Genomic DNA, 13,417 nt, shown 5'->3' on the forward strand with positions numbered 1-13,417 from the left:
CATTGGTCCCAAAACTCCAAAGTCCACACATGTTTTTTAGTAGACACACAGTTCCAAAAAAATAAAGGAGTGCTGGAGGCATAACATTGGGTGCTAGTGGTGTTTTTTGTAAAAGAGCAAAAGACTAGGCCCTCCCCAGGAAAAAAGCTGTCAGCAAAAGCTGTGCAATGCAGCACTGGATTGCACCTGTCGACCAAAAATACTGCAGTCTTTTCCCCAGCAGCAAATGCCAAACAACACACACTAATGGAGGTGGTAAGTCTCCCTGAAGGGGAGCTGTTCTTTCTTTCCTAACTCTGCAGCTTTATAGGTTGTCTTGGCTCAGTGCATCCTCCCAGGATCGTTGGATCATTTTGGATGGAGAGGTCATCTAGTCCAACTGCCTCAGCAAATGCAAGGCAACAGTAGGAAGGCAGAACTGTCAAACTTGAGAAGAGTCCACAAAGACCCTGGAAATGTGGCACGAGCTGGAGAAGTTTGTCTTCCACATCTGATTCCACACTGTCTTTGGCTGCAGCAACAGGTTGTCGCTGTGACCCTGTGGATAACTGTGCAGACCTGGACTCTGGTCTGTCTTGCTGTGAAATCATTCCAAATGGGAAGAGTTGTTTGCACACAGTTCAGTTCCATGCTATTAAATCCATTCCCTTAGTTTGACTGAAGGCAAAAAGAAACATAGAGTACTTCTATTTTTTGGATTTCCAACTAGTTGACTGAGATCTATATTCAGCAGGTTTCCCACTGTTAAACTTCCCCCCTGCTCTAAGGAGTCAGACAGGGAATGCAATTCCTGAAAGGCCAGCAGATCAGGGGGAGGTGTATGATACCCACTCTTGGTAGGCTGGAGCACAAAGGAAGCCAGCATTTGACAGAGCCGCTTTTTCGCCAGGCCAAACCCCCGCAGCTTCCTCGACCGCTCCCCATCACACTTGTGCTCCAGACCTTTCCCTGTCTCCGTTGCTCCTCTCTGGATAGGTTCCAGCACCTCAGATTCCTTCTTGCCCAGTGACCCAAGCATAATTGACTGCCCAACCCTAGATGACAAAACCCACACTGTGTCTGTATCTGCTGAAAATCAAGATGTCTCCACTGGGTTTAGTGCAACCTGCAGGTCCCATTTGTTAGAATTAAAGTCCGCAACAGATAATATGCGAATTAGAATATTTTATGTTGCTTGTCTGCCTGGGTATTACTCCTTCCTTGTTTCTAGATTTGTTCTTCCTGAGGAATACTCCACTCTCCCCAGCTCTCAGAATGAAAGAGAATACTTCTAAGATGATATGGGACCTCTGGGAGATAGAGGACGGGGAGGGGGCTGACCACTTGAGGGTACATCTCCATGGGGAGAGCAAGGCAATGAGGATCTCCAGGGAAGCTGGAGAAGGGTCTGGCAGTGAGCTGGGAAATGCTCCCTCTGCTTGGGAATGCATCTGTAGGGATAACCAGAGAGATTGGAACTAGGTTGAAGCGGTTCAGAAAGTTTCAAGCCTCTCTTCCTATTGGCTTATCTTGTGCTTTTCTTGTTGCACCTTTCTTCCCTTTCCCACAAGGATGCTTGTTTGGCATCTATGGAAACTGCCAAAAGATTGGAAGAGGATCTTTTAGAGAGCCTGATCATGCCAGTCCACCTGCGAAGGAGGACAGACATTTAGGGCAGGAAGTAGAGCAAGCCTCTATCATTTTGGGATTTATTTGATTGACTGGATAAAGAAGAAGTGCTGTTCTCTGAATCTTCCACTGATTGCCCTGAGCAAGACCCAGATTCAAGAGGCTGACAAAGCAAAGCCTCTGTTTTACCAAGGACAGAGTTTCTCGTGCTTTCCCCCACGGCAGCGCCCTCTCTGAAAGGCAAGGCCATCAGTAGATAACTGTGGGCATGTTTAGTATGACATCCAATAATCCTTAGAGCATCTGTAGGGAGAGAAACTTCATGACAGATGAGATTCGCAGTAGAGTGGAAGAAGCAGTCTCTTTCCTAGTTCGGAAACTATCCCAGAGATTGCATTTTCCAGCCATGAGACTAGAAAATCCATTCTATTTGGAGCATATTTTGTAGGTTTCTTTCCTGTTTTATCCCTTCTCAGTCTCTCATGCCAGAGACAATATTGTGGAAGGAAGTGGGTTTTAAAAAAGAGAAAATGCCAAAACTTCTTTCAGGCAGTCAGTTCTTCTGGGCAGGGCCGTCTGACTCTTGGTGTGTTTCCCTCCATGTGCTCAGCACTGGCACAGGGCACACTGAGGGAGGTCTCCAAACATTCCTGTAGGTGATTCCATCAAAACTAATCCCCTCCCAGGGCATCACAAGATGATGATCATCAGCTCTTCCAAGTCAAAGGATACTTCTTTTCCCCCAGGGCAGAACAGATGGAAACATGCTACCGGTGCAAGAGAGGGACAGTGGAGGTTCATCCTCTGCCATGGGGGCAGTGACTCAGACTCCCTGTTTGTCCTCTCATCCCTCTGGGAGCCCTGAGATTTCCCTCTGGTCCCCTCTGGCTGCCTGTGCTTGGAAAGCCTTTCCAAATCCATTCTGGTGATGGGAGACGGTGATGCAGCAACAGCAGACACCTCGTGGGATGCCTGGACACCCTTGGGGAGGCAGAGCTGGGGCCACTCATTCTGTGCCCTATCCTGGCTGGGTGCTGGGGGGACTGCCCTGAGGAGAGACAAATGAGGCTTCTCCTGGGGAAAGCCTCAGCCAGAGCTCAGCTTCCCAAACAAGCCTGGGGCTGGGGGTGTGCCGAGGGGGAAGTTGTCCTGCAGGCAGCAGGACAGGACAAGCAGGACGAATTCTGCTCAAGACACGGTGCATCTGAAAGTGTAATGGTTTTGAGTCTAGGCCTTCCTTCCTGGCAACCAGGAAGGAAGGAAGCAAGTATTCCATCCTATTCCTTTATGTAATCAGGCACCTTTATGCAATAGGCAGACAGGGAAGGTTCTTCCTCTTCCTCTCTTCCGGTGAGGTTCGGAGACAACAGACTCCCGTGGTTGGTCTCACTTCTGGGAGGGAGCTGAGGCCTGGTCGGGTCTACGGGGATGGTTGTTTCTGCCAAGCCGGGGTCCAGTAGCGTGGCGGTGGCGTTGGGCATAATTGTGCTTTCTCAAGGAAAGTATTATGGTTTTGTTTGGTTATTTCTTTATTGAGTGTGTATACCTGTTTTTGTTTGCTTGTTTATTTTGTCCCATTTTTCCCTTCCCCTTTTCTGTTTTCGGGTGTTGGGGGTTTCTTTCTTATGTGCATATAGTTTTTGTATATAAATGTAATATAAGTGTAAATATATTTATATATTGCTTTAGCTTTCTCTTATTTCTGTTCCCTTGGGTTTTTTTTCCTTTTCCCTTGCTTTGGGGGGATTGAGCTCTTGCAGTGGGGTTTGGAGACTTGGCAGGGAGCCAGCTCTAAACCACCACAGAAGGACACCATGTGTATGGGCCAATTGTTGCTGCTTTATTAAATCACAGCCACCTACAACTGGCTCTGTGGCGAGAGAAGAGCAGTGCTCATAGTTTGAATCGTGGATTTTGCTGAAGATTTGAAGGCATCAGGATTCCAGTTTTCCTGCCTGTATAAAAGACAGAGTTTCTTTTTTGTGATAACATTTATGACTGGAAAGAACCCCAGGCAGCCACCAGGGATGTTGTCACACGGATGATGTGATACCACAGGAGAGATATGATAACACAGGACAGATGTGATGTCACAGGGGAGGATGTATTGTCATAGGAGACATGCGATGTCACAGAGGAGGATGTGATATCACAGAAGAGGAGGTGATGTCACAGAGGAGGATGTGACGTCACAGGAGACATGCGATGTCACAAAGGAGGGTGTGATGTCACAGAAGAGGATGTGATGTCACAGGGAGAATGTGATGTCAAAGGGAGCTCTGATGTCACGGGAGAGGTGTGATATCATGTTATAGATGAGATGTGATGTCACAGAGGAGGATGTGATGTCATATGATAGATGTGACACAGAGATGAGCCAAGGCCGGGGAGGGCAAAACCGGTCCCAGAATTGATCAGGAATGGGGACCCCCGCAGCGTTCCTCTGTGTCAACCTGCTCTGGGGGGCTTTGGGAGGGCACCTGCCCCTCAATGGGCACCCAGCTCACTCAAAAAGGTGCCAGGACCACCCCACAGATCCCCAAGGACCCTCTAAATCCATCCAGAGCCCACCCAGGACCCCCTCAATTCCCTTTTTTTGAGAGGACCTTTAGGGGCACTGGTGGCTGAGCTGGGCAGCAAAGTTCATACCCATCTACAGCCTGAGTCACTGAAATGCTGATTTTTAAGCACTGAAAGGAGAAGCTTGAGGCAGTTTGTTGAAGGCAGAAGGACTGATTTCTCATTTATTTTAACTACTTCTGAAATGCTTCAAAGCCTGGTTTTCAGGGGTTTATTTAATTTGGCAAGTTCTTGGGGTTTTCTTGGGCTGTTCTTTGTGTGGGGGTGGGTGGGTTGGTTGTTTTTACAGTTACTTGTCTCATACACTTGGTGCTTTTCCCAGGAGAACATTGATTTGTGTAGAGACAAAGTCACTGGAGAATTTCTTAATCTGGGGATAAAAATACTCCCCTGGGAAGGATGCAGGATGAGTCTGTATTATTTATTTAAGAGTTTCAGGTCCAAAACGAGCAGTTTCAGCCAAATTTTCTAAGTGACTGAGGAATCCTTTTCTCCAAACGTGCTCCCCTGAGGCAGTTTCAAATCCCCAGTTTTGATTCAGTTTTCTGGAATGACTATAAATGAATTAAATGCTTTTTTTGGTCATCATCTAGGCAACTGCTGCCACAGATAACATCGATTGTAAGAAGGCAGAAGAGAAGGACATGAAAGGGCCACCCGTGAGCAAAAGGTATTTTTCATTTTCAGTAGTCTCTGAATTTTTGTTACTAGTTTTCTGTTTCTGTGGAAGAGTTCAGTCTCCTCCCTCCTGGGAGGCACGGGAACAAATGATTAAACGTGGAAAATGTTCCATTCCAACACTGCAAGTTGTAATTTATCGAGATGGTCTAAAGATGTCCAGATTACCGGGAACCTTACAAATTTTTCTTTTCAGTATAAATATTTGATGAAGAAATCCAGCAAAGGCAAAAGTGCAAGGCCAAGCCTCAGCCTGTGGAGAGCTGAGGGGTGGCACTGGTTGCCCCAGAATTACATAGGGAAAAAAAGAAACAGGAATTTTGGGGTGGGATCGAGCCAGTTTGGGGTGGGATCAAGCCGTTTTCAGTGGGACTGATCCACTTTGAGGTGACAGATTGATCCCTCTCGACTTTTGGGATGCAGAGCTGGGAGAGACTGGAATGTTAATGGTCCATGGCTCCAACACACTCTAGTTGCAGAAGGAACCCCCTGGGGCAGAGGGGGGAACACCCAGCCCTGGAGGGGAGAGGCTGGGTTTGGATCCAGAAAGGGGAATATTATTTTCATGGTTTTATATCACTATAGACAGGAGCCAAAACTGTCCTAAACCTACTCTACATGGAAACAAATGTCGCGACGGAAAGCTCAGGACGCTTAATGTAACAATCCAGGAACTTCGTTTATTGTAGACTGACAGTAGCTTAATATACACTCTATAATAGGCTCATGAATATTACAGAAATTAGGCTCATTATTGGTACACAGTTAGGTGGTGATATCATCTTAACTGTCTTCCATTGTTTACACAGGTGGCTCGTTAAGTGCTTTTGTTTTGGTAATGGCAAGCTCCTGTTTTTCAGCTCAATTTAGAATACCCAAGGACACTGCTGCTTTCTTACGTCCTGCTATTTCAGACCTTCTCACGGCCTAGTTAGAGGCCTGTGTCTTATACTTTAGCAGCTCATCCATAGCTTTAGCTATATCCATATGCCCTTGTCCTGCTAGCTAATTCCTTACAATACCCCCGTTTTTATTTGAGGTCAACAATACTTTCTCTGTCATAAAATTTACACATTTAACAATACAAGAAAAAGCAATACAAACTATCACTAAAATTACAACAATTGTCAGTAACCATTGTAGGCTTTCTTTAACAAAACGTAAAACCCATTCAGACATAGAACCAAAAATAGATTGAAGCTACGAGTCTATAGGACTAGTTGCTACTGTGTCACTACAAATAAGAAACACACCTGATGGAAAAACGTGTGCAGTGTTGTCAACCCAAATGCCCAGAGAGGAATACTCCACCCCAGCTCCACACGCTCCAAGGCCCTGGCTGCCACCACCACTAGCACCACAATAGTCCCCCGTATCCCTGCAATCAAACCTCGGGGTACGCGAAGTGACACCAGTCCAGCCGGACAAGTCGCGGCCCCGACAAACACTCAACCCAGACCGAAACAATCCTAACACAAAACAGGTCTGAGTCTCACCACTACTTGCGCTACTTACAGACAGTGATCCCACTAAATCAGACTCCCGGGGATCCCAGGGCAAAGAGGTGCCGAGAGCCCCCACAAGGCAGGCAGATGCATCAGAAACAACCGTTTCACTCTCACACGACGACGAAACCCAACCAGTAAATGACAAGCTCAACCTATACACTGAACCACAAAGCACGCCAAACAAACAAGTGCAAAAAGGATCTGAGGCAGATGCCAAAGACAAACAGAAGGACGACCGACCTGCTCGATCCGCCTAAGCAACCCACACGTTTCCCCGAGGATCAGTGGTGTGAAGAGTTTTAACTGTGGCAATCATGCCCATGAAAAGAAGAAAACTTATTACACAGCTGCTCCCAATTTTGCGGGAATACTATCCGATGATAGGGAATCTCAACATCTTTACCACACCAATATGCAAAACACCTGATCGAGACTGGGCGAGCATCCTCGCGCTGCTACACAGCACCTCCCGCCGTTCCAATGCAACCTAATGCTGTTCTACTGTTTCACTCAGGCTCCACAGTTTTCCTTGTGTACAGGCTAGGCAGTTTGTGCCAGCTGGGCCCTTCCAAGTGCCCACTCTGCCTTTACCTCACAGGCCCCAACGGGGAGCTGAAGCCCAATCACCAACTCCGCAACATCGTGGAGAACTTTTTGGATGCTTCTGTTCATCAAGGGAAGGAAAAGCAGAAAATGCAATGCAAGGAGAAGGAGAAAAGTTTGGGGCAGCAAGCAGAGGTGATCCTGTCAGGAGCTCCATGTGGCCGAGAAGGCTTGCCTGACCTGCAAGGCCTCTGCCTCTCTGTGCCAAGCTCACCTAAGCAAGCACAGCACAAAGAACACTCAGAAAAACTACGTCCTGGTGGAGCTTTGTGGTGCCTAGGTTTTGGCTGAGAGGAGATGCCCCCAGCACGGCAAATTGCTGGAATGCTACTGCAAGAAGGACAAGGCCTGCATTTGCATGCTATGCTCTGTCCTCAACTCCCACAGGGACTACAAGACCACCAGTCTAGAGGAGGCCTCTGGCCAAGCACAGCGTGCCTTTCTCGAATCTCCAAAAGAGGTGAAAAACCATGAAGCTGCACTGGATCGAAGCACAGGAAACCTCCTGGAACAATCCTCTTCAAAGGAGTCCTTTAGAGTACAAACAACGCTTGACTAACCATGACTACACTAAGCTCTCTGAGATCATGCAACAGTTTTCACTTCACAGATTTCACAAACACAGGGGTAATTAAAGGATTCTGAGACGGTTCAATGAAATCAGCATCACAATCTTAACTCTTGGAATGACTACAGAATGACTACAGAAGTTTGTTTGGACAATTAACAGTAAGCTTTGAGCATCACAAAGAGTACAGGTTGCTTTCGCACAACCCTAAACATTCACTAGTCAAACCACTCAAGCAATAAGTCTGGCACGAAACAAGCAGCAGCCACAAGCAGCAAGGCCACCCCGCTGAGAACACAGCTGCAACGGGCAGGGCATGCCTTAAGGTGGAGAGACCAGCTGCTTCACAACGAATATTGCCACCAGCTGTTGCACGGGAGGGGTTCTGAAGACAATATATAAGGACTCTTTAAAACAACGCTTCAGCTTTAGTCACACTGATCAACTTAACTGGTCTGCTCTGGCCTCCAGTCAGGAGGCCTGAAGACACACCATCCACAAAGCTGCAGATGTTTTTGAGAAGGCACGCAGGATAGCCTTGACAGTCTGCAAGGCCCCCCCGCAACGAGTCGAACAAGCAACGCAGCAACATCGACAACCCCCGATCCAAATCCTGGAAAACACAGAAAAACTCAAAACGACCCTCACCACTGCCACGGCAGATGCAAACGCAATCATCTGACGGTCCAAGGACCCCACCCCGGCACAAGCCTGCACCATCTCCAGCCAGTCATGTAACCAGCAGCCACCGTAGCCTTCACAAAACCTGTTTCTCCACAGCGTCCCACAACCCCTCCACGAACTGCAAGAATGGTCCCCAGGCACCCGGACGCACAACGGTGCACCATGCCCTGGGCTCCGCCAACCCTGCAGTCCGCACCAATGTCCGCCGGCCCATGGTTTCCACTCGCTCCAAATCTAGTGGTTTCCCGCACAGCCCGCACAGCTAAGGAACGATAGCAGTGGAAAAACTCCACCTGAGACTTAACTTGCATAAATTTCATACAAGGCTGTAATAGAATACCAAATTTTTGTAAGAATCTCTTATTTAACTTCAGTCTTAACGCTTTGTTAAAATCTCAACACCGACGGAAAGTATTTTTAAGTTTACACAGTTACACATTCATGTAGCTTTTCTCTTTCACACAATCTTTTTCCATACACTCTTAGGTGGACACCTCAGTCATCCATCATTCACACACACATTTTCAAGTAGTCATTGGTCGTGCACTTCTTATCAGTTTCATAATTCAAAGGAAATTTATGGCATAGCCGCTAACAGCAATCTGCAAATCCTGCATAACTCTCTATGTAAAAGACAAATGTAGCAAGAAAGAACAGGATATTATCTTGAAAATTTTCAACTCTTCTTATAGAGCAATAATATTCTGTCATAAAGGCAATAAAACTACTTCTGCAGGGGGTAGAACTATATCCCCTTTTGTCTCATCGTTCCGTCTGCAAACCTTCTGCCCGCACTCTGCCCCCGGGGGAAACAGCCAAATTTCATGTAAGAGAAGCAAAATGGCAAACTATAGGAAATTCTTAACAACTTCCTGCAATATATAAAAAGCTAAGCACGGATGTGCATTATTTCTAATCTTACTTCAAGGGATTTTTCGTCAATCTCCCTTTCTGTTTTTGAAGAAAACATTTGAGAATGCCATAAGCACGCTGCATGCGTAACACCTATTGTTGTAAAAACAGTGCAATCTTATTTGATTTATAAATTGGGGTATTGTTAATCTTAAATTGTTTTTACCTTTTCCTTTTTCACCGTGTTTTACCGTCTTTACCCCCCATGCCCCTTATTGCCGAAGGACGAAAGAGGAGGAAGAGCCGGGCTCACCCAGAGAAAATCAGCAGAAGGAACTTAACTTAATCACAGGGTCTGCTTAAGAAAAGACAAAAACATAGGAGAGGGAGAAAACAGCTGCAAACAGGCACGTTTCAGAGAGGGGGTGACTGGTGGAGCGAGGAAAAAGGAGAAACAGCTTCCCCCCTCCCCCGACTGCACCCCCCGAAGCCTTCGCTACCGTCATTAACTCGCCACTCTAAGAAGAGGAGCGGCACTAGGGAGAAAACATTCGCTGTAAAGAAAGGGAGAGGAACCTACACCTCTTGAGACCATGGCTGTCAGCAGTGCGGGAGAAACAGAGCCCCCCCGCCACCCGCCGCGCCCGGGGCTGCCGGCGTGCACGCGCGCGAGCGCACCGCTCCGAGCCAGGGCCGTGCACGGCGCCGCGACCACCACCAATGCCCCACGACCACCGCCACTGCCCCACGACCACCGCCACTGCCCCGCGACCACCGCCACTGCCCCGCGACCACCACCAATGCCCCGCCGCCCGGCACCGCCCTGGGGGTACTCAGCACGGCGGCGCAAGCACCCAGCGCCGTGAACACAGCCACAAATGCGCAGTGCAGTCCCACAGCACAGTTCAGATGAAAAGCTGGAAATGTCTTAAGGTGGAACTCAGTCATAGTGTTCATAAAGTTCATCCCCGGTCCATCAGCAGTACTTTCACGCCACAGTCGTCGTCCCCGATCGTCCTGGACATGCACTGCCGAGACGCTAGCACCACGTTCATTTTGCCGGGGCCACCCGGTTGTCCCCGGTCCCGCTCCATGATCTCTTGTCCCACTCCGGCTCCCCTCGGCTCCGCTCGACTCCCTTTTTGCACAATTTCTCCGTATGATGGCATCTAGTAGCATTCTAATGTCCTCAAACCGTGCTTTAATGTCTTTTACTGTTCCAGATAACAATTGCCAAGTTGTAAGGAGGGAAGTAGCAACTTTTTCTCCCTTAGAGTCAGCAGTAAAGAGCTTATCACTAAGTTCTTTCCAAGTAGAGATAGTAAAGGCAGTTACAGCGTTCGCTTCAAATCTCTGGCCCTTACACGAAAGCAGCGTCTGTCGCAAAGCCAGTTCGTCTAATTTTTCTCTTTTTTAAGCAGGATAGACTTCTATACAGATGCGACATTAGATCCCTCTTTTGCTAAGAGTTGTCCCCTTCATCAAAAACTGTATTAGGGTCTACAAAACAACTTTTAGCAACCCCTGCCGCAAGCAATTTTGGTAATTCTTTTCTTTAAATCTAAACCCTTAACCCTTAACTCCCCGCTTTTATAAAAAGCATTGGAGCAATGATAGTGCCGCCTGTCTCCCCATTACCTAAAAACGTATTACCACGCTTTGTGCAGCCCTTTCCACGAGACTTTGCGGCTTTGTTGGCGGGCCTCCTTCTTCAGGAGTCGTCCCAGGCGCTGGGTCCAACAATTTCGTTGCCGGTAGCGCGGAACTAAACTCTTTCGCTGTCCGAAATCCCCGAAAGCGAGGCGTTCGGCGGCGGCAGGTTTGAGCTCTTTTCGCTACGTGGGACGCGGAACTAAACTCCTTCGCCGTCCAAAATCCCCAAAAGGGAGGCGTTCGGCAGCGGCAGGTTTGAGCTCTTTTCGTCCAACCCTTTCGCCTTCTTGTGCTGCACAGCAAGACCGACCGAAACTACTACGTCCGACTGCGCTGCGAGAACCCGACTTGGTTCTCGGGAGTCCGACTTGACTCCGACCCAGGAAATCCGACTTGATCTCCTAGGGACCCCCTCTGGTCCCCGTTCAGGCGCCAATAATATGTCGTGACGGAAAGCTCAGGACGCTTAATGTAACAATCCAGGAACTTCGTTTATTGTAGACTGACAGCAGCTTAATATACACTCTATAATAGGCTCATGAATATTACAGAAATTAGGCTCATTATTGGTACACAGTTAGGTGGTGATATCATCTTAACTGTCTTCCATTGTTTACACAGGTGGCTCGTTAAGTGCTTTTGTTTTGGTAATGGCAAGCTCCTGTTTTTCAGCTCAATTTAGAATACCCAAGGACATTGCCGCTTTCTCACCTCCTGCTATTTCAGACCTTCTCACGGCCTAGTTAGAGGCCTGCGTCTTATACTTTAGCAGCTCATCCATAGCTTTAGCTATATCCATGTGCCCTTGTCCTGCTAGCTAATTCCCTACAAACAAAATTGTTCTAGACTAGACCCGACACATATATATATATATATATATATATATGTACATAGATAAACTATCCTCGGGGGGGAGGGGACTCTGCATCTTTCCACTCTGATACTTTCTTTCTTTTCCCTTATACATTTCCTTAAATGTTATTTTTATGCTTTCATATCACTATAGAAAGGAACCAAAATGGCTCCAAATCTGCTTTACATGGCAACCAAACTGTTCTAAACTAAACACTACATATATATATCTATAAACACCGATTATTCACTGTCCTTTCACTCTAATCTGGTCAAGGGCTGGATTAACAAGACCCTGGGTCACCCTCACTGTCAGGGGGGTCGGGACAGGGGAAAGCTTCTGGCAGCTGCTCACGGAATCCACCCCTGGAGCCCCCCCGCTACCAAATCATGGCCATCCAGACCCAATACACTGCCCAGCACGGATCACCTGGAACGTGGGTCAGCAGGTCTGTGCTCAACGTGGTTCCTGTGGATCATCCAATGGGGGTCCTCCAAAGGCTGATGGAGTTGGAGCAGCAGCCGAAGTTCTTCCTGCAGTCGGGGCACTCGTAGGACTTCCCTTACTGGTGGATCCGTTGGTGTCTGGTCAAGGCAGAGCTGTCGGTGAAACTCTTCCCACACTCCCCACACTTGTAGGGCCTCTTCCCGGTGTGAATGCACCAGTGGGTGACAAGGTGGGAGTTCCGGTTGAAGTTCTTCCCGCAGTCGGTGCAGCGGAAGGGCCTCTCATCCGTGTGTGTCTGCTCATGCCTGAGGAGATCTGAGCTGGTCCTAAACCTCTTCCCACATTCCAAGCACCTGTAGGGTCATTCCCCAGTGTGGATGCGCCGGTGGATGTGGAAGGTGGAGCCACCACTGAAGCTCTTCCCACATTCCCAACATGTGTAGGGCCGTTCCCCGGTGTGCATACCATGGTGTTTGAGGAGGGTGGAGCTCTGGTTGAAGCTCTTCCCACATTCCCCGGTGTGGATGTGCTGGTGTTGAATCAGGCAGGAGCTGTCCCTGAAGCTCTTCCCACATTCCCTACATGGGTAGGGCCGGTTCCTCGTGTGGATGCGCACGTGGGTGCGGAGGTTGGAGCTCTGCCTGAAGCTCTTCCCACATTTCCCACACGTGTAGGGCCGTTCCCTGGTGCGGATGTGCTGGTGCTTGAGGAGGTCAGTGCTCTTCCTGAAGCTCTTCCCACATTCCAAGCATCTGAAGGGCTTCTCCCTGCTGGGAGGCTGCTCAGGGACCACCAGGTCAGAGCTCCAGCTCAAGCTCCAGCCACCTTCCTGGCACAGGCTGGGTCTCTCCTCCTCAGAGCACCCTGGGATGGCTTTGGAGTCCCTCCTGTGGGAGGATCTCTGGGCCTCTTCCTCCGCGCTACCTTCCTGCGCCGGGGAGCCCTTCAAAACGGTCTCTCCCACCAGGGTCTCAAGGGGGGATTTGTCCTTTGGGTTCTCCGTCCTCAGCTCGGGGCCTGGGGCAGGAAGCAAGAAAGACAAGGAGGGGATTTGCCTCCGGCCCACAGGGAAGGCCAAGGACATCCCCCCAACTCCGGCCCCGGCAGGATGGTGGCGGCAGCGGGGTTGTCCTGCAGCCGGGGCCATGCTCGGTTGACAGAGCCAGCACAACACCCGCCCAAAGGGCCACTGACTTCCTCCTCACCTGCCTGGGGGGCCCAAGGCATCTTCCTCTTCCTCGCAGCCTCCTCCTCCATCCGCCCAAGCTTTGGGAAGGACAAATTCGGATGGGGGAGAAAACAAGGGCTGAGCGCATTGGTTTGCGGATTCCTCCTGCCCAAGTCCATCTCTAGAACTCACCGGGCATCCTGTGTCCATAAAAA

At 48.9% G+C, this 13,417-nt stretch overlaps 2 pseudogenes; one reads left to right on the forward strand and one right to left on the reverse strand.

Annotated features, from left to right (window-relative positions):
- Nucleotides 1-12,046: 12,046 nt before the first annotated feature.
- Nucleotides 12,047-13,181, reverse strand: LOC113960573 (annotated as a pseudogene).
- A 140-nt stretch (nucleotides 13,182-13,321) lies between these two features.
- Nucleotides 13,322-13,417, forward strand: part of LOC113960574 — an 11,208-nt pseudogene continuing 11,112 nt past the window's right edge.

The sequence above is a fragment of the Corapipo altera genome, unplaced genomic scaffold (assembly GCF_003945725.1).
Source record: "Corapipo altera isolate COAL_440 unplaced genomic scaffold, ASM394572v1 264, whole genome shotgun sequence".
Classification (NCBI taxonomy): domain Eukaryota; kingdom Metazoa; phylum Chordata; class Aves; order Passeriformes; family Pipridae; genus Corapipo; species Corapipo altera.